This window comes from Lagenorhynchus albirostris, chromosome 4 (assembly GCF_949774975.1).
Source record: "Lagenorhynchus albirostris chromosome 4, mLagAlb1.1, whole genome shotgun sequence".
In the NCBI taxonomy this organism is placed as follows: domain Eukaryota; kingdom Metazoa; phylum Chordata; class Mammalia; order Artiodactyla; family Delphinidae; genus Lagenorhynchus; species Lagenorhynchus albirostris.
The window spans coordinates 39,661,168-39,686,388 of NC_083098.1; positions in this window are offsets into that span (position 1 = coordinate 39,661,168).

Here is a 25,221-nt window from a genome sequence, read left to right on the forward strand (position 1 = left end):
GTCTATTGTTCTTTCAGTTTTCAGCTGAAGTTTTTCTTCCCCAGGGAAGCCTTCCCTGATCTGCCCAGTCCCTACTGTGTGCTCTCAGAATACTATTTCCGTCTTTTTCATAGCACTATCACGGCTTCAGTTTTACGTGCGATTGAGTGGTTGTTTGACAGATGTAGTCTCAGTTTTCCCCAAACAGACCATGAGCCCTGTTTAGGCAGGGTTGTGTCTATTTGTGCTCACCACTGTATCCCAAGGATTAGGATAGTGCCTGGTAGATAGTGGGTTTCAATAAGTGTCTGTTAAACAAATCACAAGTTGATTAAGAAAGGGCCCCGAAAAGCATACCATTTAGCAAAGAATGTAGGAGATGTCAACAGCTGCTGTTAGAAGTCTTTCCTGGTCCTCATGGAGTGGTAATGACATTGTAAGCTCATTTAAGGTTATGAAGTTTCACTGATGCAATTATTTCCCAGCTGACTTCTTCTTTTCCTAATAAGACCCAGGCTTCTCCTATCTTAGTTCTGTTTCCTTTCAAGGATTTTCTGGTCTGTGTTGTTCCCCACAATTTTCTGCCACTTTCTCCGCTATCAGTGGAAACACCTAGAGCTTCCTTGAGGCTGCTGACTGCCCCACATTCCTGTGCCTTCTGAGATCCTCTTGAACACACCTATACAATAAATCTCTGCAATAATCTCTTATCTGAACGAGAGGTGGCCCTTCATTCAAGTCTACCAGTGACTTAAGGGATTTCATAGCACTGCTCGAATATGGAGAGGGAATGGTAATGTGATTATCTTGAGCCTGGTCATTTGAGAAGATGGATCTATTTTCAACACCAATTTTTATTCCATTTGAGATCCTGATTCAATTTGGAATTATTAATAACCTGCCTGGTCCAACTGACTGAGAAAAGGGCAACTTAGATTTGAAGGCAGCTCGGGGTATATTGATAGCTGGTCTGGGTGAAACATACAATCACACACTTTATAATAATCCTGGGGCATTTTAAGTGTGAGCCTGATAATTAGAACTAGTGGAAATAAATAGTCATGATGGAAATAAATATTCATGGTGCACAGAGAAGTAACTTCAAGAGAAAGTGTGAGGGAGAAAAAAACACAGAAAGACTCCATTGTAGATTCTGAGGTGGTTCAAATGATACGGCATGGATTTGACTCAATCTCTCATAATGACAGGAAATGACGTTATCAGGTATGCAGAGCATATGACACAGAAAACCACTAGGATAATTTCTCAGTAACTAAAGCAAGGGAGAGTAGAGTCAACATTCTGGGCTACCATATGCTCAATGTTTACTCTGAGCTATTGAGTTTGCAATTTCATCAATCCAGACCATCTTAAAGTTTATTGCATTAGATTTAAATCTCAAAACCCTGAGACTCATTAATTAATAACATATTTATTGAAAATCTCATGTGTGCTCCAGGCATCAGTCTAGGTACTGGGTCACCAAGGCAGACAAGTGACAGGGGACAGACACCAAGCAAACAAAGAATGAAATTTCACATTAATGGTGTTCACTCTGTACCTTCCTGAATCTAGGACTTTACTCTTTTTAACCAGTACAATCCTCCCCAAATCCTGTGATGTGGGTGAAATTATTATCCTACTTTTCAGAGGGGGAAACTGAGGCAGAGAGCCTTACAGATATTAAGTTGGAGGACCAGGATCCCAACTCAGGCAACCTAACTCAGGATCTGCATTCATAACATCCACACTAATCTTACCATCTAACAAATAAACAGAAACAGTATCAAATGATGATAACTTCTCTGCAGAGAACTAAAATCAGATGATGTGACAGACAGTGGATTGGGTGGTCAAGGAAGGCCCCAAAAGACGACGTGGAAACTGAGCCCTGAATAACAAGATGCCTCAGGAAGCATTCCAGGTCCTTTATCATTTTCTCCCTGATGGACAGTATTTCTTCAAGATTATTTTAAGACACAAATTAGAACAAGAGCAATGGCATTTAAAAAATAGTTTGGTTAGCCTTCTCTTACCTCTGTATACCCAGAGAATAAAAAAGGAGATGAGAGGGGGGAAGGAGAAGTCTTTCATCCTCTTTTCCAGCTCTTGGCTTACTCAGCCTTGTTGCTATATGGCTGGAACCACACGTGACGGCCTGAGCAGCTTTCCTAGGCTTGTAGGCTGACTTGCTAGTAGATGTCCCTTCAAGAATCTCATGGGGGCTTCCCTGGTGGTGCAGTGGTTGAGAGTCCGCCTGCTGATGCAGGGCACCCGGGTTCATGTCCCAGTCCGGGAAGATCCCACATGCCGCGGGGTGGCTGGGCTGGTGAGCCGTGGCCGCTGAGCCTGTGCGTCCGGAGCCTGTGCTCCGCAACGGGAGAGGCCACAGCAGTGAGAGGCCCGTGTACCACACACACACACAAAAATCCCATGGGAGGGGAGCTGTGAAGCTACCCACATTGGGTGGCTTCCTGAATGTTTTATTCCCTCTGGTGTGTATATGATTTCTGAAGTCATAGCTTCAAGCCTGAACTCCTTTTGGGTCCACCTTGTAGAAAAGCGGTGGGATGGAGTCACTCCCGCACTGGTGTATGTGGAGACACCCTTCTCATCTGTCTGCACTGCACTTCGGGAGGTCTGTGTGGACAGGTAACTTTTCTCTGGGTGCAATCTTAGGCCCCAACTTATGGTGAACATTTCTAGCTAAGACATATCTTCGCCACAAATTTAGGCAGTTTATTGAGGTGAATTTCATATATATATATATGAAATGTATATATACATATATATATGGTGAGAATATGTTCTCACTACTATAAATACCTTAATGAATATAATTTTCATAAAGAACAATACTTACAATATTTTCATGTCATTTCTGAATCTGAAGGGAAGTTAGAGTCGGGAAGACTAGGGGCAAGAATTCTGATGAGTTAAGGATTGTCTACTAAACCCTTTTCTATATACGTTTAAAGTTTAGTTCAATGAATAGAGTCCAGTGAATATCACTCTCTAAAGAAAACTCCTCCTGTAAATGAGAAGGTTCATTACTCCTATGGATTCTGTTGCCATTTTGAAAACAAGCTCTAATTATAAGCACAAAACCAAATCAGTCTATAATGAATGAGAATTGGTGTTGAAAATGAATCACTCACTTAAAATTATATCAGTCAAGAAAAATCACATTAACATTTCATTATACATGAGACATGATGAAATTCTCTATGACTTCAGAAGATATGATTGAAAGGCCATTTCTTCCATGAGTTGTTGGTGATATGATGTCTGTAAAGATCTCCAAAAAGTTCCCTGTTGGGTTTGTAATCTTATCTTATTTCATCTAGTCCCAAGGGCTTTCATTCTTCTTAACCCAAAAATTCAAAATTAAAATTTGTATTATTCAGCTTATTATCATGTCTTGCTCTGGGAGAATTAATATAATTTCTTTCTACCTCCTTCTTGCATTATATTTTAATGTTAAGAAATCTTAAATAGTTTCCTATTGTATATATATAAAAACTCTTTAATATACTGAATTACACACTCATTTTAAATATCAAACAGTTGTAGAATTAATCCCAAACCTATTTTACATGGTAATGGACCACATGCATTTAATCATTGCACCTCTTTTAATCAGTGCACAGGCTCCCTGAATAATTACATATTGTAGTTACACAGGAGAAATATATACTATTTTCAATTTATTGGTTGTCTAGGATACCTGTTTGACTTAATTATTGATAAAATATTGTAATAAAATCTAACATCTTCAGGTACATTTAACCTGTATACTTATTCAAAAAGATTTGGTCCTATTTGAATTTTTCTTTTATTTAATAATAAAAATGGATGGCATTTAGTGGGACCAAATTGTTTTAATGCTGTCTGAAATAGTTTCTGAAGTATACCTAAACAATTTCTGCTTAATAACTAATTAGCTTATGCCAAGGACACATTATGATAATTCAATTAAGCTATCATCTCTCAACTTGCATATGTAGACCTATAATTCAAGATTGGATGGGGGAGCAATTTGACATTATCTAGCAACGTTGAAGATATGCAAAGCTACAGCTTCACAAATTCATTTTCAGATTAATAGTCTAGAGAAGCAATCTACAAAGTCTCCAGTCTCAGAAGCCTCTTACACTCTTAAAAATTATTGAGAACCCCAAACAGCTCTTGCTTATGTGAGTCATATCTATTAGAATTTAAAGCTGAGAAATTCAAAAGACATTTATTAATTTATTTAGAAACAAGAATAACAAACCTATTACATGTTAACATAAATAACATTTTAAAGTAACTGTATTTTCCAGAACACACACATACAAGAATAAGAATGACATTATTTTTAACTTACACATCTCTTTCAGATATGGCTTAATAGAAGATAACTGGATTCTCAGGTCTCCTTCTGCACTCAATCTGCTGCAACGTTTTGTTGTTGCATATGAAAAAAATCTAGCTTCCCACAGATATAGAGCTGGAGAAGAAAGTATTATTTTAATAGCTGTTTGGGACAATTGTGGATGTTCTTTTTGATATCACATCAAAACTCAACATGCATTAACTTCCTAAAGGTTAGTTGCAATGTGAAGTTTGAAACCATATTAGTAAACATTTTGCACTTTATTGCGTTACAATGCATTGGCCTATCTTACACTTTCAGGGCCTCTCATACATAATTTTGTCACATCATGTATTAGTCATTTGGAAAATATCGGTTCATTGAGTTATATAAATATTCCAAATATTAATGCATTTATTATACAATAAGATTACAGTCATCAATATCATCACAGATCTTATCATAAAAGTCTTTAGATATTGGGAAACTGTCAATGTCATGATGACAGATACAAGTTCTCTCAAATTTTAAATTTCATTTGAAATCTCACCTTTTAGTATGGGCAACAAATACTGTCAGTTCTTTTCCTCAAAGTCACAAACTCAGTTTGCTCAAATATTCAAGTTGACCAAATATCTGAGTCTGAATTAGTCATTCTTTCAAGTGAAACAGTGTTCTATGAAAAGAGTGCTGGGTTCAGTTCTCATATCAAACAATCACATAAGTGATTTTTCTTGAGGTAAACATCCTACTTCGTTTGCAGCAGAGATGCTTCATACTTCTTCCCATTTCATCACACAGAATATTAAAAAGATATGTACTGAAGGGGTGAGATCTAGTAAATTAATAAATAAGGTTAATAATAACTGAGAAATGAAATTAATGAATTTATAAAATAAAAGTTTCATCAAGACATTTAAAAGAGAAACTAGCATTAAAAAACTCCACATTGCATGGTATGAGGAATACAATGACAGCTAGTACTCTTTGTCATCACTGCCTCGATGAAGGCACAACAGTGTTACCTGCCATTGCTTTTGTACCTTCAGTACAGATGTCAACACTGTGACAAAGACAAATCATATCTTAGTGTTATTATGAAAAAGATTTTGACCTCACGAACTCTTGGGGACCCCCAGAGGTCTGTGGACTATAATTTGAGAACTACTGCCCTAGAGAAACCCTCGTTCATGTATAAAAGGAGACGTAAAAATCATGGTCATTGCAGTATTATGTAATAGCCAAGAAAAAGAGAAAATATTCAAAATGTTCACAGACAGGAGAGTGAATAAATCTAAAGAATGAATGAATGAATGAAAAATATGTATATATACAGAGAGAGAGGAGGGAGAGAGAAAGTGGTAAAATGTTAACAGTTTGGTAATTTGGATAAAGTAATTTGGGAATTCCTTTGTACAGTTCTTGCATATTTTCTGTAAGTTTGAACTATTTCACATTAAAAAAAGATAGAAATTGAAAACCAAAATCAAATGGTCTGAGGATATGTGTTTCATAGCAACACGGGGAAGAAGGCATGTTGCAGTTGACAGATCTACATCATTTGCGTGGTTCTCTGCATTAATGAACAGGAGAGAAGTATCCAGAGCAGCAGGGATACAATTCATAAAACTGAACTTTAAAGGGCAAATAATAAAAAGTTGCCACCTCAGAGATTGAGGATGTACTTTAGTTAACATAGCCTAGACACATGCAGGTGGTCAGCCTAACAGGAACTTTTAGGGATGTCAGTGTAGATCAGCAGATAGCATACAATCACAATAATGGCAAAAGAAAAATGATAGTATATAAAAATTTCACAGAGCCCAGAGGACTCAAGGTTTCAGGAATAGATTCATTAAATGAGACTAGGAACCACTTAGTGGATATATGGATATATTATCTTCAGCCATAACTTGCATCTATACTTAGATTTAAATTTACTATTTAATGAATTGTTCATAATTTGTTTCTAGGTATGATTTCAGTAATTCTCAGCTTGAAACTTTTTGATATATTTTTTAAGTTTCATGCTAAAATAAGCCTATCAAATACTGCTACAAAATATCTGACCAACATGAACTCAACCAACATTTGTATTCAAGACCCTAGTTCAAAAGACTGGGCAGACCAAGTAAACAGCATCCGTTATAGAATGTTGCCTGGACATGGCCTATTTTCTTTTTCTTTTTTTTTTAAATTTAATTTTAGGTATTTATTTTTTATACAGCAGGTTCTTATTAGTTATTTTATACATATTAGTGTATACATGTCAATCCCAATCTCCCAAATCATCACACCACCACCACCCGCCCTCCGCTTTCCCACATTGGTGTCCCTACGTTTGTTCTCTACATCTGTGTCTCTATTTCTGCCCTGAAAACTGGTTCACCTGTACCATTTTTCTAGAATCCACATATATGCATTAATATACAATATTTGTTTTTCTCTTTCTGACTTACTTTACTCTGTATGACTGTCTCTAGATCCATCCACGTCTCTACAAATGACCCAATTTTGTTCCTTATTATGGCTGAGTAATATTCCATTGTATATATGTACCACCTCTTTTTTATCCATTCATCTGTCGATGGGCATTTAGGTTGCTTCCATGACCTGGCTATTGTAAATAGTGCTGCAGTGAACATTGGGATGCATGTGTCTTTTTGGATTATGGTTTTCTCTGAGTGTATGCCCAGTAGTGGGATTGCTGGGTCATATGGTAATTCTATTTTTAGTTATTTTAAGGAACCTCCATACTGTTCTCCATAGTGGCTGTATCCATTTATATTCCCACCAACAGTGCAAGAGGGTTCCCTTTTCTCCACACCCTCATCAGCATTTGTTGTTTGTAGATTTTCTGTTGATGCCCATTCCAACTGGTGTGATGTGATACCTCATTGTAGTTTTGATTTGCATTTCTCTGATAATTAGTGATGTTGAGCAGCTTTTCATGTGCTTCTTGGTCATCTATATGTCTTCTTTGGAGAGATGTCTATTTAGGTCTTCTGCCCACTTTTGGATTGTGTTGTTTGTTTTTTTTAATATTGAGCTGCATGAGCTGTTTATATATTTTGGAGATTAATCCTTTGTCCGTTGATTCATTTGCAAATATTTTCTCCCATCCTGAGGGTTATCTTTTCATCTTGTTTCTAGTTTCCTTTGCTGTGCAAAAGCTTTGAAGATTCATTAGGTCCCATTTGTTTATTTATTTATTTTTTTAAATTAATTAATTAATTTATTTATTTTTGGCTGTGTTGGGTCTTTGTTTCTGTGTGAGGGCTTTCTCTAGTTGTGGCAAGCGGGGACTATTCTTCATCGCAGTGCGCGGGCCTCTCACTGTCGCGGCCTCTCTTGTTGCGGAGCACAGGCTCCAGATGCGCAGGCTCAGTAGTTGTGGCTCATGGGCTTAGTTGCTCCACGGCATGTGGGATCCTCCCAGACCAGGGCTCGAACCCGTGTCCCCTGCATTGGCAGGCAGATTCTCAACCACTGCGTCACCAGGGAAGCCCCCATTTGTTTATTTTTGTTTTTATTTTCATTACTCTAGGAGGTGGGTCAAGAAAGATCTTGCTGTGATTTATGTCAAAGAGTGTTCTTCCTATGTTTTCCTCTAAGAGCTTTATACTGTGTGGTCTTACATTTAGGTCTTTAATCCATTTTGAGTTTACTTTTGTGTATGGTGTTAGGGAGTGTTCTAATTTCCTTCTTTTACATGTAGCTGTCCAGTTTTCCCAGCACCACTTATTGAAGAGACTGTATTTTCTCCATCGTATGTCCTTGCCTCCTTTGTCATAGATTAGTTGACCACAGGTGCGTGGCTTTATCTCTGGGCTTTCTATCCTGTTCCATTGATCTGTATTTCTGTTTTTGTGCCAGTACCATATTGTCTTGATTACTGTAGCTTTGTACTATAGTCTGAGGTCAGGGAGTCTGATTCCTCCAGCTCCTTTTTTTCCCCTCAAGATTGCTTTGGCTACTCGGGGTCTTTTTTGTCTCCATACAAATTTTAAGATGATTTGTTCTAGTTCTGTAAAGAATGACATTGGTAATTTGATAGGGATTGTATTGAATCTGTAGATTGCTTTGGGTAGTTTAGTCATTTTCACAATGTTGATTCTTCCAATCCAAGAACATGGTATATGTCTCCATCTGTTGGTGTCATCTTTTGTCTTATAGTTTTCTGAGTACAGGTCTTTTATCTCTGTAGGTAGGTTTAGTCCTAGGTATTTTATTCTTTTTATTGCAATGTTGAATGGGATTGTTTCCTTAATTTCTCTTTCTGATCTTTTATTGTTAGTGTATAGGAATGCAAGAGATTTCTGTGCATTAATTTTGTATCCTGCAATTTTACCAAATTCAACGATTAGCTCTAGTAGTTTTCTGGTGGCATCTTTAAGATTCTCTATGTATAGTATCATGTCATCTGCAAACAGTGACAGTTTTACTTTGTCTTTTCCAATTTGTATTCCTTTTATTTCTTTTTCTTCTCTGATTGCTGTGGCTAGAACTTCCAAAGCTATGTTAGATAAGAGTGGTGAGAGTGGATATCCTTGTCTTGTTCCTGAGCTTAGAGGAAATGCTTTAAGTTTTTCACCATGAGAATGATGTTTGCTGTGGGTTTGTCATACATGGCCTTTATTATGTTGAGATAGGTTCCCTCTATGCCCACGTTCTGGAGAATCTTTATCATAAATCGGTGTTGAATTTTGTCAGAAGCTTTTTCTGCATCTGTTGAGATGATCTTATCGTTTTTCTCCTTCAATTTGTTAATATGGTGTATCACATTCATTGATTTGTGTATATTGAAGAATCCTTGTATCCCTGGGTTAAATCCCAGTGGATCATAGTATATGATCCTTTTAATGTTTTGTTGGATTCTTTTTGCTAGTATTTTGTTGAGGATATTTGCATCTATATTCATCAGTGGTTTTGGTCTATAATTTTCTTTTTTTGTAGTGTCTTTGGTTTTGGTATCAAGGTGATGGTGGTCTCATAGAATGAGTTTGGGAGTGTTCCTTCCTCTGCAATTTTTTGGAAGAGTTTGAGAAGGATGTGTGTTAGCTCTTCTCTAGATGTTTGATAGAATTCACCTGTGAAGCCATCTGGTCCTGGTCTTTTGTTTGTTGGAAGACTTTTAATCACAGTCTCAATTTCAGTGCTTGTGAGTGGTCTGTTTATATCTTCTATTTCTTCCTGGTTCAGTCTCAAAAGGTTGTGCTTTTCTAAGAATTTGTCCATTTCTTCCAGGTTGTCCATTTTATTGGCATATGGTTGCTTGTAGTAGGCTCTTATGATGCTTTGTATTTCTGCGGTGTCTGTTGTAACTTCTTTTTCATTTCTAATTTTATTGATTTGAGTACTCTCCCTCTTTTTCCTGATGAGTCTGGCTAAAGGTTTATCAATTTTGTTTATCTTCTCAAAGAACCAGCTTCTGGTTTTATTGATCTTTGCTATTGTTTTCTTTTTCATTTATTTCTGCTCTGATCTTTATGATTTCTTCTACTAACTTTGGGTTTTGTTTCTTCTTCTTTCTCTAGGTCCCTTAGGTGTAAGGTTAGATTGTTTATTTGAGATTTTTCTTGTTTCTTGAGGTAGGATTGTATTGCTATAAACTTCCCTCTTAGAACTGCTTTTGCTGAATCCTATAGGTTTTGGATTGTTGTGTTTTCATTGTCATTTGTCTCTAGGAATTTTTTGATTTCCTCTTTGATTTCTTCAGTGATCTCCTGGGTATTTAGTAAAGTATTGTTTAGCCTCCATGTGTTTTTTACGTTTTTTTCCCTGTAATTGATTTCTAATCTCATAACATTGTGGTCGGAAAAGATGCTTGATATGATTTCAATTTTCTTAAATTTACCAGGACTTGATTTGTGACCCAACATGTGATCTGTCCTGGAAAATGTTCCAAGTGCAGTTGAGAAGAAAGTTATTCTGCTCTTTTCAGATGGAATGTCCTATAAATATCAATGAAATCTATCTGGTCTGTGTCATTTAAAGCTTGTGTTTCCTTATTCATTTTCTGTCCGGATGATCTGTCCATTGGTGTAAGTGAGGTGTTAAAGTCCCCCATTATTATTGTGTTACTGTTGATTTCCTCTTTTATAGCTGTTAACACTTGTCTTATGTATTGAGGTGCTCCTATGGTGGGTGCATATATATTTATAATTATAATATCTTCTTCTTGGATTGATCCCTTGATCATTATGTATTGTCCTTCCTTGTCTCTTGTAACATTCTTTATTTTAAAGTCTATTTTATCTGATATGAGTATTACTACTCCAGCTTTCTTTTGATTTCCATTTTCATGGAGTATCTTTTTCCATCCCCTCACTTTCAATCTGTATGTGTCTCTAGGTCTGAGGTGGGTCTCTTGTAGACAGCCTATATATGAGTCTTGTTTTTGTATCCATTCAGTGAGCCTGTGTCTTTTAGTTGGAGCATTAAATCCATTCATATTTAAGGTAATTATTGATATGTATGTTCCTATTACCATTTTTTAAATTGTTTTGGGTTTGTTTTTGTAGATCCTTTCTTCTCTTTTGTTTCCCACTTAGAGAAGTCCCTTTAGTCTTGTTGTAGAGCTGGTTTGGTGGTGCTGAATTCTCTTAGCTTTTGCTTGTCTGTAAAGCTTTTGCTTTCTCTGTCAAATCTGAGTCACATCCTTGCTGGGTAGAGTAATCTTGGTTGTAGGTTCTTCCCTTTTATCACTTTAAATATATCATGCCACTCCCTTCTGGCTTGTAGAGTTTCTGCTGAGAAATCAGCTGTTAACATTATGGGAGTTCCGTTGTATATTATTTGTCATTTTTTCCTTGTTGCGTTTAATAATTTTTCTTTGTCTTTAATTTTTGTTTGATTACTATGTGTCTTGGCATGTTTCTCCTTGGGTTTACCCTACCTTGGACTCTCTGCACTTCCTGGACTTGAGTGGATATTTCCTTTCCTATATTAGGGAAGTTTTCAACTATAATCATCTCTTCAAATATTTTCTCGGGTGCTTTTTCTCTGTCATCTCCTTCTGGGACCCCTATAATGAGAATATTGGTGCATTTAATGTTTTCCCAGAGGTCTCTTAGGCTGTCTTCATTTCTTTTCATTCATTTTTCTTTATTTTGTTCTGTGGCAGTGAATTCCACCATTCTCTCTTCCCAGTCACTTATCCATTCTTCTGCCTCAGTTATTCTGCTACTGATTCCTTCTAGTGTGTTTTTCATTTCAGTGGTTGTATTGTTCATCTCTGTTTGTTTGTTCTGTAATTCTTCTAGGTGTTTGTTCTTTAATTCTTCTAGGTCTTTTTAAAACATTCCTTGCATCTTCTTGATCTTTGCCTCCATTCTTTTCTGAGGTTGTGGATTGTCTTCACTATCAGTATTCTGAATTCTTTTTCTGGAAGGTTGCCTATCTCCACTTCATTTAGTTGTTTTTCTGGGGTTTTATCTTGTTCCTTCATCTGATACATAGTCCTCTGCCTTTTCATTTTGTCTATCTTTCTGTGAATGTGGTTTTCTGTTCCACAGGCTGCAGAATTGTAGTTCTTCTTGCTTCTGCTTTCTGCCCCCTGGTGGATGAGGCTATCTAAGAGGCTTGTTGGCCTATTTTCTTTGAGTGTATTTATTAGGTATATTTCTGATGCCTGCTTGCCCATACCCCTTCTCACAGAAGCTTCCCACCTATGGACTCAATATGTGGAGTAACAGAGGGAGGATAGTGGTTTGTTCCACGTGATCTCGCCCACGTGGACCTGCAGTTAGTCTATAGATTACCCATGTAAGCTGTGTTGATCAGATATTTAAATCTCCCTCTCTCTTCACTAATTTGAACTGAACCAGAAAGATACTAAGATTAAAATCAAGTGGTGAATTCAGAGGTGCTATAAATAAGATAAGGCACATAGTGGTTTATGTATAACTCAAAGCTATAAGGGAATGGAAACTATCAGAATACTGAAGAAGTCAGACAGCAAAAAAGAGAATAGATCAAATGCGCTGAGAGAAACAGAAACATCATGAAGCAAGGAGAGACCAATGTGGTCCTTGAAAACAAATAGCCTGTCTCCACAGCTATCCACATGCCTGATGATTACTAAGCCTGCTCCCATTCCAAAATCCTTACTGAGTGGGTTTCTGTCTATACAAGCAAGTAAGTCTGACAGTGTATCACTGACCCCAAATAGACTGTTAGGTTAATTTGTTGTTCAAAATTTATGTATAAACAACAGCATGTTATTTACATTCATATATTAGTTAAAGAGCATATGTACCTGTGATATTTTTATGCCTAAAATAGCAAAAAACTGGAAAAAGCAGCTTTTAAAATAGAAATATAGAATGAAGTCATGATTAAGAGAGATGTGGACCCTCTTACTTTAAAAAGAGGCACTAAAAAGGAAGTGTCTGTTTATCTAGGTTCTGGGAAAATAACTAAATCCTGGGTTTTGTTTGTTCAGCTGAATGATTAGAGCAGACCTTGCTACTGCAATTGGACTGAGGATTGTCTTCTCAGTACATTAGTAGTCACTTCACTCCAGATGCTGTCTTGAGCCTCATATGGACTTTGGGTTGGAAGGAGCTTCCCCTTCTTTACAAACAAATTAAACCAGTGTTTCATGTAAAAATGCCAGTAGTAATACTAGTGGCAACCATATTTTACCTTTAGGAAGTTTGAAAGTAGTAACTTCAAACCTGAAATACATTCTGAAAAGAGAATTTATTTATATGTGTCACTATTAATAAGTAATTTCTGTAACTTTTTCTCCAACCCTCTCATCATTGTTTGTACAATGCAATAGCAAATACTTACATGCCAAACATATTATGTCTTAACTGATTCACTCTTCCAACAACCCTATGAGTTAGATATTATTTCCCCCCCATTTTACAGATGAGAGAAAGGCTATGTAGCCTCCCAAGGCCACAATGGTTTAGGGGGGAAATAGGAAATGAACCCAGGCAGCCGGCTTGATGCTAGCATCATACTACACTGTACTTTATTTACAGGTTTATTTGATCCATTCAAGTACTTAAATTGATAGTTCATTTCCCTATGTTCTTCCACATTGATCTTAAATGTTGCTGTTAAGAATATCCATTGCAGTGGTTATTTTGTAGAACCAGAAGCAGGTAACTACTTAATAAATTTTTTATCCTAATGAAACAAAATTAAGAATCAAGAAAAATTTGTAAATAGTTATTTTTTATTTGACAACTCTTCTGGATTTACAGTGAAAGGCCAAAATTTACCTAAGTCGGAAATATTATGAGATTTTTACATTACAAACCAACAAGATAGCATTCAGTCTTTCATCCAGGAGTTGAGAATCTTCCCTTCTCACCTATGAACTCTTGTTACTTGTCTCCCCATATCTCTCATCTCTTTTTTCTTTCCCACACAGCAAAACAACGACACTAAGATATTTAAGTACTACCTGTCTCCAAGATAAATAAAGCTTAATGTTGTACAACATTTGTCTTTTTTTACCTATATGAATACTGATAAGTATTCATCAGCAGTCATTAACAACAATCTCTTGGCACATTTAATACCTAATAACAAAATAATAATAGCTATGATCTGTTGACTGCATAGTATGTTCCAGTCACTGCGCTAAGTTCTTTAACTACCTTATTTTGTTGAATCTTTGCAACACCTTTGTAGTACAGGCATAACCATCCTCATTTTACAGGTGAGGAAACAGAGGCTCTGTAAGTATCAATGTGAGGATTCCAAATCTTGTGATCTTCTTCATACAGACTATAATGCTTCTTTCTTCCACTGTTCTTGGTTTTATGTTTTCATCTGGAATTGTTTCTCTTCAGGCTAAAATGTTCCTTTAATATTTCTTATAGTTCAGGAGCAGTTCAAATCCTTGTAGTTCAAATTCTCTCAGCTTTTCTTTTGTGTGTTGTTAAAAATGACTGTACTTTGCTCTCAGTTTTGCAGTGGATTCTGGTGGACATAGAATTCTAGGTTGACAGCTTTCTTTCTTCTTTTCCCAGAACTTTAACAATGCTATTCCATTATCTTCTGGCTTGTGTTGTTTTTGAGATGTCTGTGATCATTATTACCTTTGTTCCCCTGTACATAGGGTGGCTTAAGGTTTATTTCTCTTTATTATTTGATTATTAAGTGCTTCAGTGTGGTTTTCTTTATGATATCCTGCTTTGGAGTCATTGAAAATTTGAATCTGTGAGTTTGTTGTTTTCATCTAATTTGGAAAAAAAATTGGCTCATTTCTTCAAAAATTTCTGCCCTAATCTTTTCGACCCTCTCCTTCTGGAGCTCTAGCCAGGAAGCTGCTTTATGTTGCCCCAAGGTCTCTGAGGTTTGGTTAACTTTTTCTTGTCCATCTCTTTTGCCTCTGAGCTTCAGTTTGGGTAACTTAAATTGCTGTGTCTATAAGTTCACAGACATTTTCTTTTTCTGTGCCTAAATTTCTGTTAATCCCACCAAATGCATCTTTATTATACAAAAACAATTTCTCATTTTGTATATAGTAGTTTTTCTCCTCATCTTGTTCATGTTTTCCTTTGATCGTATTTATATATAACACCTGTTAAAATTTCTTTGTCTCTGATTCTGGTTTTGTGTTTATTGACTGACGTTTCTCCTAGTTTCAGATTCCACATTCCTGCTTCTGAGGGTGTGTCTAGTAATTCTTGATTGGAGGTCGAAGATCTTGACATTGCTATGTGTCTGGCTTTTATTGTCTTCTTTTAAAGGGTGCTGTGCTTTGTTCTGGTGGGCAGTTAAGTCATTTGCTGTTCTATTTGATCCTTTTGAGGATTGTTTACAGTTTTGATAGGGCAAATCTAGAGTACCTTTTCTCTGGGGCTGGTTTAGTCCTACAACTAAGGCATGGCTCTTCTGGTCTGTGAACAGAATAACCTAGATGTTCAATGAGGGCTATCCATTCTGGCTTCTCAGAACTCGATCATTCCCAGGCCTGTATGAGCTCTGGCAATTGTTTGACTACTGACAGCACACTGGTAGTTATCAACCTAACTTCATGGGGTTTTATCCTGCACGTGTGTAGCTTAATGTTCAGCAGCATACTTGAGAGGATGCTTGTATGCATTTGTAGAGCTTTTCATTTTCTGGATAGCTCCCTCTTTTCTAGTACTTTGGCCCACAAATTCTAGCTGCCTCAGCCTCTCTGAACTCCAGTGTCTGTCTTTTCAACTCAAAGAGGTCATGACAGTCTACTAATCTTCCCCCTCCCTGTACTTTAGTCCGAAAAGTGCCTCCAGGAAGAAGTCCAGGGTAATTGCAGGACTCAGTTGATTTACTTCCTTTCTCTCAAAATCATAGTCAGATGCTGACTATTGTCAATACCTGAAACATATATTTTATCCTGTTCACGTATATTGTCATCTTCTATAGTTGTTTATAACAGGAAGAAAAATTCAGTCTTAGGTACTCCAACATGGTCAGAGGTTTCTTTTTAAGATGATATATACACCATCTCTTTAGGAATAAATCCATTGAAAAAAATGAGTTACTTAATGTAAATGCGTATTCTGTGATTAAAGAGAATATGCAAATAAAAATGAGATATATCAAATCTTTTCACTGTTAATAAATAATAATGGTTGAAGGAAGAATAAACTCTTCTCAGAGCACAATTTGTCAAGAATCAGAATTTTTAGGCATTAACCTATTTTTCCTCGGGTTTTAAAACATTCTATTTTCAAAAAAGAAGAAAAGTCATCTGAATTCTTTTACATTCAAGCAAGCTTGACATTCCTGCCCATGGGAATCTGATGATAGCTGGGTTTAACAGTGTGAGAAAAATTCTCTTCTTTGGGCATTCTGTTAGAAGGGAAAAGAAATCAGTTTTGGCTTTGTTTTGTTTTTCACATAGAATGAGGGTTCAGGATTATGTTTATTTATTCAAGTTTTATTTTAATGCTCTTTGTCCCTGGCTAGACCTTGGTGGGGGGGCATGGTAGGGTGGGAGTTGAGCCACCATATTTTAAAAACAATAGTAATGATGGAGCTTATTTAAAGAATTTCAAACTCAAAACACTTATATTCCAACCCAACAGCTATAACTTTGTCCGCAACAGGTCCCTGACTTCTTTTTTCCTAAAGAATGATAGATAGTGGCCTCTTTTCCTAAGCTACCTTCTGGAATGGGAAGGGGAACACATCTTATTTTATCCTTTCTCATTTTCTATAATCCATCCTTTTAGAGGAATCAAAACAATTTTCTCTCCTTCCTGCATAAGGATAGTGTTGCTGGCTCTTTATCATGAGGATGTGCTCTTGGGGCTATTTTCTTGGGCTTGGCAAGGGCTTGTACTTACCCCTACACACACACGCACGCACACACAAACACACACACACACACACACACACAGTTTTCTGGAGTTCCTCGAGGCCAGTGGCATATCTTTGGGACACCTCTGGTGTCTGGCAGAAAATCTTGGAGGCCATCTCAGAATTCTACCAAATTTGACTACCAAAATGGGCAATAGGATCTCATTTTTCCAAAATATTTTATTCATCTACTTATGTGCGTGCACACGCATGTGCACTTGTGTGTGTCTGTATCCATGAAAAAAGATTTTATAAAGCACATCCCAAGGTGCTAAAAATTGTTATCACTGGGCAAGTGAGAGAGTAAATGTTTATTTTTATCTTCTTTCTTATCTGTACTTGCTAACATTTCTATACAGATGCATATGAAAATGATGAGTCATTTTTAAAAATATTTAAGTAGTAACATTAAAATGATAACTCCACATGATAGAGCACACACATAGAACAAAATGCTGACGGTATTTCCTGAATTATTGACTTTCTTGCATTGCAAGAAAGTTGCATTAACTTGACTTAATATTTATTTAAGGCAGAGGCACTTAATGCAGAAGTAAATGTATAGCACTTTTCCATGCTTGCTTTGAGAACACCAAAAATGGAAGGGTAGAGAAATTAATAGGGGCACTCATTACGGAGCTCACAGGGAGGGTGCTTCCTCCCAGCATGAATTGCTCATTTAAAAAGAAGTACAGAAGATTCATGACATTGCTCCTGACAGCATTGAAATTCATTTTAATGGGGGTATGACCTAAAACAAACCTTTCATACCTGATCATGATGATGGGCTATTTATTTATTTCTTCTCCTTCATTTCCAGCAGGGGAGATAATTAATGTACCTACCTTTGTTGTGATGGCCTCTGTGGACAAGGTGCATCCTTGAAGAACATTCAATATTTTAAAGTGCTGATCCATCTCATTTTTTCCTTCCAGGCTCTCTGGGGAAGAACACCAGTAGGAACCAATGAGAATAGCCTTCCAACCTGTGTGGGCGGAAAATGGTCAAATTGGGAAGCTTAGAGAGATTCATTGCTTGAATCTCAGGTGAGAAAATTTTCAGGTGATCTAGGAAGCTTATACACTGGTATAAACCATGTCCAGGTTAAATAGTGCCATATGATGGTGGGAAGCTGCCTGATGTGTGGAGGCCTCTCACAAAGTCAAGATAAGCAAAAAGCAACTGAGTTGTTTGTTTTGTTATTATTATTTATTATTGTGATAAATTCCACCTAACATGAAATTTACCATCTTAACCATTTTTAAGTATACAGTTCAGTAGTGTTAAATATATTCATACAGTTGTGCAGCCCATCTCCAGAGCTTTTTCACCTTGCAATACTGAAACTCTATACCCATTAAACAACAACTTCCCATTTCTCCCCCCTCACGCCCTGCCCCCGGTAACCATCTTTCTACTTTCTGTTTCTATGAATTTGACTTCACTAGGTGACTCATATCAGTGGAGTCCTACATTATTTGTCATTTTGAGACTGGCTCATTGCACTTAGCATAACATCCTCAAGATTCATCCATGTTTTAGCACATGTCAGAATTTTCTTTCTTTTTAAGGCTGAATAGTTTTCCATTGTATGTATATACATTTTGTTTATCCATTCATCCATTGATGGACACTTGGGTTCCTTCCATCTTTTGGCTATTGTGAATAATCCTGCTATGAACATGGGTGTGCAAATACCTCTTCCATACTATACTCTTAATTTTGGGGGGTATATACCCAGAAGTGGGATTGTTGGATCATATGGTAATTCTGTTTTTAATTTTTTTGAGGAACTGCCATACTATTTCCATGGTGCCTGCATTATTTTACATTCTCATCAACTTGTTTTGTTATTATTTTTGTGGTTATGCTTTATTATATATTTGCCATAACTCAGACTATAACTAGATTTTAAGTAACTTGAGAGCAGAGATGGTTTCTTAGAACTTTAGGACATTTTGTAGAATTTTGCCTCCCTGTAGCATTGTGCTGAGGACATGGCAGGTGCTGAATACTTACTGATAAACCAACTCTGAAGGCCAATCATTCCATATATAATAAGGTTCTAACACTCTATCACTGGGACATAAATGTCAGAAACTTGGGAGTGGGGGTTTTGGTGTAGAAATGTCAGGAGATAGAGACCATTATGCGATCCTTTAGGCCAATTACCCGATGTCATCATTTTGATGATACATCCTTTGTTTGACAGAGGTTGCTTTATGGCAACAATACAGGCAGGATGGGAAAACTGAAGGATCTGGTAAACATTGGGCATCTGGTCATAGGACATGAGATTGATAGTGGGTATATTCAGAAACACCTCGCATTATGGGAATAAAGGAAAAAGCTGTCATTTTCAAACTTCAATGAACTTAGGGATTTTGAGTTGCCTTTTGAAATAAAGATCCCTGGATTTCACCCTCTGAGATTCCTTTTCAGTTAGGTACTGTCTAAGTCTCAAAAACTTGCATTTTAATAAACATCCGAGAAAAATAACTGGAGGCAGATGATTCCCAACAAGTTCAGATGCTGTCAGGTGATAAAACCAACTCATGATTCCCTGTGTTTACCTCAAGAAATGAATGGTGTCCTTAATCAATGACTCTCATGTGCTGGGCTGCACTTTTGTAACCAGGCTGGACTGGCTACTGCATCACTTGGAGGACTTGCTACTTTAAGAGATACCTGGGTCCCCATCCCCAGTTCTCAGCTTGTGCTGTGTTTTTCTCTACAATAACCAGGGTGGTGATTCAGTTTCTACGCACAGAGTTTGGCAATTTTGGAGAAGGTCCCCTCTTCCAAGTTCTAGGATGATGATTAAATCCAAGTTACAGTTGAGTACTTTAGACAAAAGAATCCAGGTGGGGGCCTTGATACTTAACCTAAATGTCATCTGGGCTTCCCTCATTCTTTGAGTTATAGGTAAACTTGATTCAACCACAATATCAAGTCTGGACCCTTCCTAATGGTTAGTCCAAATTCTACAGTGTAATTCTTCCAGGGGCCTTGGTCTCTGGACCCTCTTGGTTGGGCTCTACCCAAGCAAGTAGAAACATTTTAGCCTCTTTTTAATTTTCAATAAGAAACCCACTCGTGAACAGTCTGAGGTTAATAAATTTACTGAAAATCCATGGATTTACAGAGAGGCATCGTTTTGCTGCATTGCAGTTGTCCACCATTTTCTATTTTTCCCATGCCATCTTCTGCTGCAACTTCTGTTGAGAGACTCTGAGGGCAAGGAACTGGAAGGCCAAGGAGCTGGCTGAAGCAGTGTGAGTGGGAGGGGGGTGGCTGGAGATACGATGGGCAAGATTAAGTTCTGGACACTCAGGACCTTGGGAGGTGAGGGGGAGGAGCTCTGGTCTGTGTAGAGTGGGGACCGGAGAGGCACAGGACTAGAAGCAGGAAGACCGGTCGGAAGCTCACTAGCTCCCCCGCACCTAACAGGTAGGGGTTAAATAAATATTTATTGAATATGTGGGTGTCTCACATGCTCAGTTGACTTGAGATGTAATGGCTTTATCCCCCCAGTACCTAGCAGAGTGCAGTGTACAGGGTACATGTGAGGATTAACTTAGGGGTGTTGGCAGAAGGACTACATAGAGTTGAATATTTTATCTGGTGTTTTATCTTACTTTATTTTATAATGTTACCTGCCCAGAGTTTGGAGCATTTCTCTGTGAATTATTCATTTCGGCACATACCCTATAAAATATCTAATGTCTCTAACCTTTGGGGACCATGGGACTTCCCCAAGCAGTATTTAGAGGAAAACCTCTGTGGTAGCACTTTACCAATTTACCCCCTCAGCTCTTTTTCAGTTCTTGGCTCGTGTGAATAAGGAGGCCAGAATGCTCTTCTGGGAATGCACAGCATGGATATATATTTTTTTACTATCACAGCAGAATTGTTTTGAATACACTTCGGTCATGAGGTTAAAGCTCTCCACAAGGAATACTTCAGCAATAATTCTGCTGCCCTCTAGCCGAGCACTGAAATCCCTCTGGAATGCTGGCATTACCCTTCAAAAACGGTTTTGAAACGACTTTACTCACTTGCCCGGCCTTTCTATTCCTATTGAAATTCTTCCAGAATGCTCACAGTAAACTTCAGTCAGATGCCAGAATCACTTTTATGTTCCAGAAAGGTTTCTGTAACAATTTATTACACAATGCAACACAAGCTTACTTTTTGGAAAAGCAGGTCAAATCTGTCCTGGTGGATATCTTGTGGTTATTTCAGCTTTACTGATAACTCTGAGCGATTATCTAAAGGGAGTATGAAAGGACCACCATAGTGTACAGATGAAAGCGTTGGATTTCCTGGTTAGATTCTGCTGCCACTACTACTACGGCTATTTCTTTTTTCCCCCAATTATTATTTTCAGAGAGACTGGGCCTTGAGTCTTTGCTCCACCACTGAATATTGAATAAAACCGAAACAAAATGTATCCTTGTAATCTGGCCCCAAACTTGAACAACACGTAGAAATCAAATTATTTCCAAAACTCAAAAGCATGGGACTATGTATATGTTTTATTCACCTATTAATTCATTTATTGTGCATATATTTACTAAGCACCTACTATATGCTGTGCCACATACTAGAAATACGTGGGGGGACAAGGTAGACATAGAATTTATAATTTAGCAGGGGCTGTGTTGTTATTTGTCACTTTGTCTGGAGATAACAAACTACCCCAAGAACTTAGTGGTTCAAAACAACAAGTATTTGTATAATTCACAATTCTGCAAGCCAACAATTGGTGCTGAGCTCAGCTGCATTGTTCTTCTGGCCTTGGCAGGTTCATTCATGGTTAAGGTCAGTGCCAAATTGACTGGGCTCTGGTTAGATGGCCTCAGCTGCGTTGGCTGAGTTGGCAGAGCCGTGCTCCACATGGCTTTCGTATTCCAGCAGGCTAGCCCATGCTTGGTCATCTGCGTGTCTGGGCAGGGCTCCAAAAGAGAGGGCCAAAGCATGCAGGGTCTCTGGAGGCCTGCTTGGAACTGGCACACTTCCTTCCACTGCATTTTATTCCTCACAAGACTTTCAATTTTTATTTGTAAATTATATCTCAATAAGGCTGGGAAACATTTTAATTTCTTACAGTTACATTATTTTTTCTATCACATCATGTTGGGATAACAAATGATTTTTCTATTTTTTAAAATTTTGATGCAGTCTTTCTAATTTCAGTTAATCAGCAGATAGTGTAATTTACAACAAATCATTATCCAAAGGCTAGCCAACTCTTTTGTTCTAATGTTCTCTATAAGTAGAGTCTAGTAAATTCAGCATAGAATATTCTAGATGAGTTTAGTTTTATGTCTTAAAATACAAGACATATTTATAGTGCTGACTTGCTAAGAGCTTTACAAAAGTGGTGTTCTCTTGAGGAATGCATTATAAAGTCTGTCAAAATACAGTAATCTGAAAGGAATAGTTAATGTGTCAATTTAAAGAATCCTGATTAAATTCTATGGGCTGAGAATTCCTAAAAGCCTAATTTTATATTATTATTATTATTATCAGTGACAGGAGGCAGCATTGTTCCACGTATGGGGACAATAGAACATGTAAATGAAAGGTTTTGATCGTTTAGACCTCTTTCACCTTTTCAATGTAAATTTTTTCTTAATGGTAAAAGACAATACACTTGAAATAATGCACATGACTTATACTTCCTTAATATTGAAAAAAGTCACAGATGGTGGCTGAACTAATAAGGGGTATGTCATGTATTTACGGCAACCAGAATGTGTTGGACAGTTTTAAATTCAATTATTTTCACCAGTTTTTAAACCATGTATTAAAACAAAACTTATGGTTTTGGAAATATGGTTACTGGAACAATAATGGAGAAATCACTGGGTCAAGAGGCATGAGTTCAGGTACAGGATTTAAGTCCTGATCACTGAGTATTTTGAGATGATTGTGTAATTTAATAGAAAAGCATGTGTTTTGTGGTCAGATGGGGTTGTTTCAAAATTTAGGTTTCTACCTGCCTGTCCTTAGAAAAGTTAAGTTTTAAAACTTCCTGAGCAATTATTTTCTTATCTGTCAATTCTGAAAAATTACTCTGACCTCATGAGATTTAAGGATAAAATGAAATAATATATGTAAACCCTCTGACTCTAAGCCTGGCATACAGTAAATAATGCTCCAATTTTTCTTTTCCAAAATGGAGACATGATAGTTACTTGGAGCACTGCAGCCTAGTGCTTCAGAACATGGGATTTGAGTCAGAAAATCTGAGTTAAACCTCCAGCTGTGCCACTACAAAGCTGTGCAGCTTTGGGCAAGTTAGGTCAGGATGAACTGAAGTTTCAACTTTGACCTTGGGATCATCCCTAGTCTGCTTAGATTTTGGACAGCCAATTAGCCAGTTTCAATGTCACTTCTGAAATCCTTGAATTTGTAGATGATCGAATAAGTTACCATCATATCCAGTCAGCAAAATAATGTTATTTACACAAGCAAGGTATGCTTTTCAGATACATTGCTAGTTTATGTGATAGTTTGGATTATTATTCAGGAAATATTCAATCTTCTCTCCGCCTATGTGTGTGAAATATGCTTCCCTTCCCTATCAATATTGGGCTTGGCCATGTGATGTACTTTGGGCAATAGAATGTTAGTGGCTGTGATACAGGAAAAAGCTTGGGATGTGCTTGTGGGATGGCCTTGCCATCTTCTTCCTCTGCACCACCATGAAAAGAGCTTCTTCTGAGCATCTGGGGTCCAGAAGGCCCACCTGCAGAGCAGACCTGAGCCCAAGCTACAGTGAGGAACCAAGTCCAGCTCGTCCTGCAACTTGAATCAGACACTCAACCTAGATCAGCTGACCTTCGGCTGACCTACAGATGCCTGAACAAGAATAAATAATTGTGGTTTAAGCCACTGAATCTTGGGGCAGTTGATTATATAGCATAGCTATCTAACAGAGCCATGAATATCCACTTTCAAATACTATCGGTAAGCATTCGAGATTTAACTTGGAGAAATATTTCTTGAGAACGTTATCTCATAAAATGTTATCATTTGGTTGATATGTGAATGCTGGTTATTGAAGTAATAGTGTTACAGTAATTAACAATGATTATGAAAGCTGTTGACTTTTCGTACAGAAATCCTTTTTAGAACTTTCAAATATTTAAACAGGGAAACATTTGCAACATGAATATTAATAGAATTCCTTAGTGAGATACTTTTAGGAAAAATATATTCTTTAATCCAATAGATACTTATAGAGGCCAAATAACAGAGATTAGATGAAATCATAATTCCAGTCTTTGTAGAATTGCTTGGTGTACTAGTATTTTGTATGTTAAACAAATACCATTGAGAACTGATTTAAGGTCGCACTACTTAATTCTGGAGAAGTTACCTGAATAAATGTGGTAATCTTAGACTGTTTTGAGCTTTGGTAAAGAAGATTTCTATGAAATCTCATGAGGCATTTGTTTTCATCATCTTCATCTTCATCATCACATCTTCGTAATCCCTGAATCAGTGAGGATAATTTGGCTGACACTTTGGTTGAGACTAATAGGAACAGGTTGGCTGCTTAAGTAAAAAGAATATTTATTGGAAGGATATTGGACAGCTGGCAGGCTAAAGAGGAGATTCTGATCCAGGTATGAAAGGAGCCCTGGCAGTTCGAGGTGGGAGGCAGGGGTCTAGGAAGGAGGCATTCTGCAACAATCTTTCCAGGGTGCTTTTTGTAGAATGGCTGAGCTCAAACCATTTTCTGTCTTACTGATACTTTGGTTAAGCTTCAAATTCCAGGAGTTGAGCAACTGAATAGCCTAGCCAGGAGAGGATAGAGAACCATTGGGGATCACTGGAGAACTATCGTTTTCACCAAAGATATTAGGAAGTTACTACCAGACAAGGTAGAATGGATACTGGTCAGGCAAAGGATACCACCTCTCCTTTACATTTGTTTCCATTGTTATGAATATTACTCTCCATGATCATCTTGTTTTAAATTTTTAAAATTTTATATTGGAGTATAGTTGATTTTTATTCTTAATTGCTAGAAGGTTGAAGGAGATGATCTATGTCTGAGACCTATCTCTAAGGTATCATGTGAGAGCTCAGGACTAAGATGGGATTTATGGCTGTGCATGAGTCAAATAGTGAGGAGTTCCTAGACAGAAGTAGAGATATTGCAGATATGGACCAATTTGAGACAACTGTTCATGTGTGACAAGACACTGAAAACCAGGACTGTCTTTCCTAACAGAGAACAGTTGGTCAGTATATATCCCTGAGTTTCTCCAAAAGAGTTTTATAGCTTCCTCTAAGGTGTCTGCCAACAGGACAAGAAGGTTTTCCTTTCTTCCTTGCTGAATGAGGTCTGTTTCACGAAACATTTTACCTTGCTCCTAGCCAATGTCTCCATATTAGTATCTTATTCTTTCTTTGCAATACTTGTAAAAATCACCTCAATTTTCTGATCTTTGTTATCATTTACTTAGGCAGTCAATTACTATGCCTCATGCACTTTGGAAATGACTGTAGAAGGGACAGGACAAAAGAGATGCCCATCCTTTGGAGCT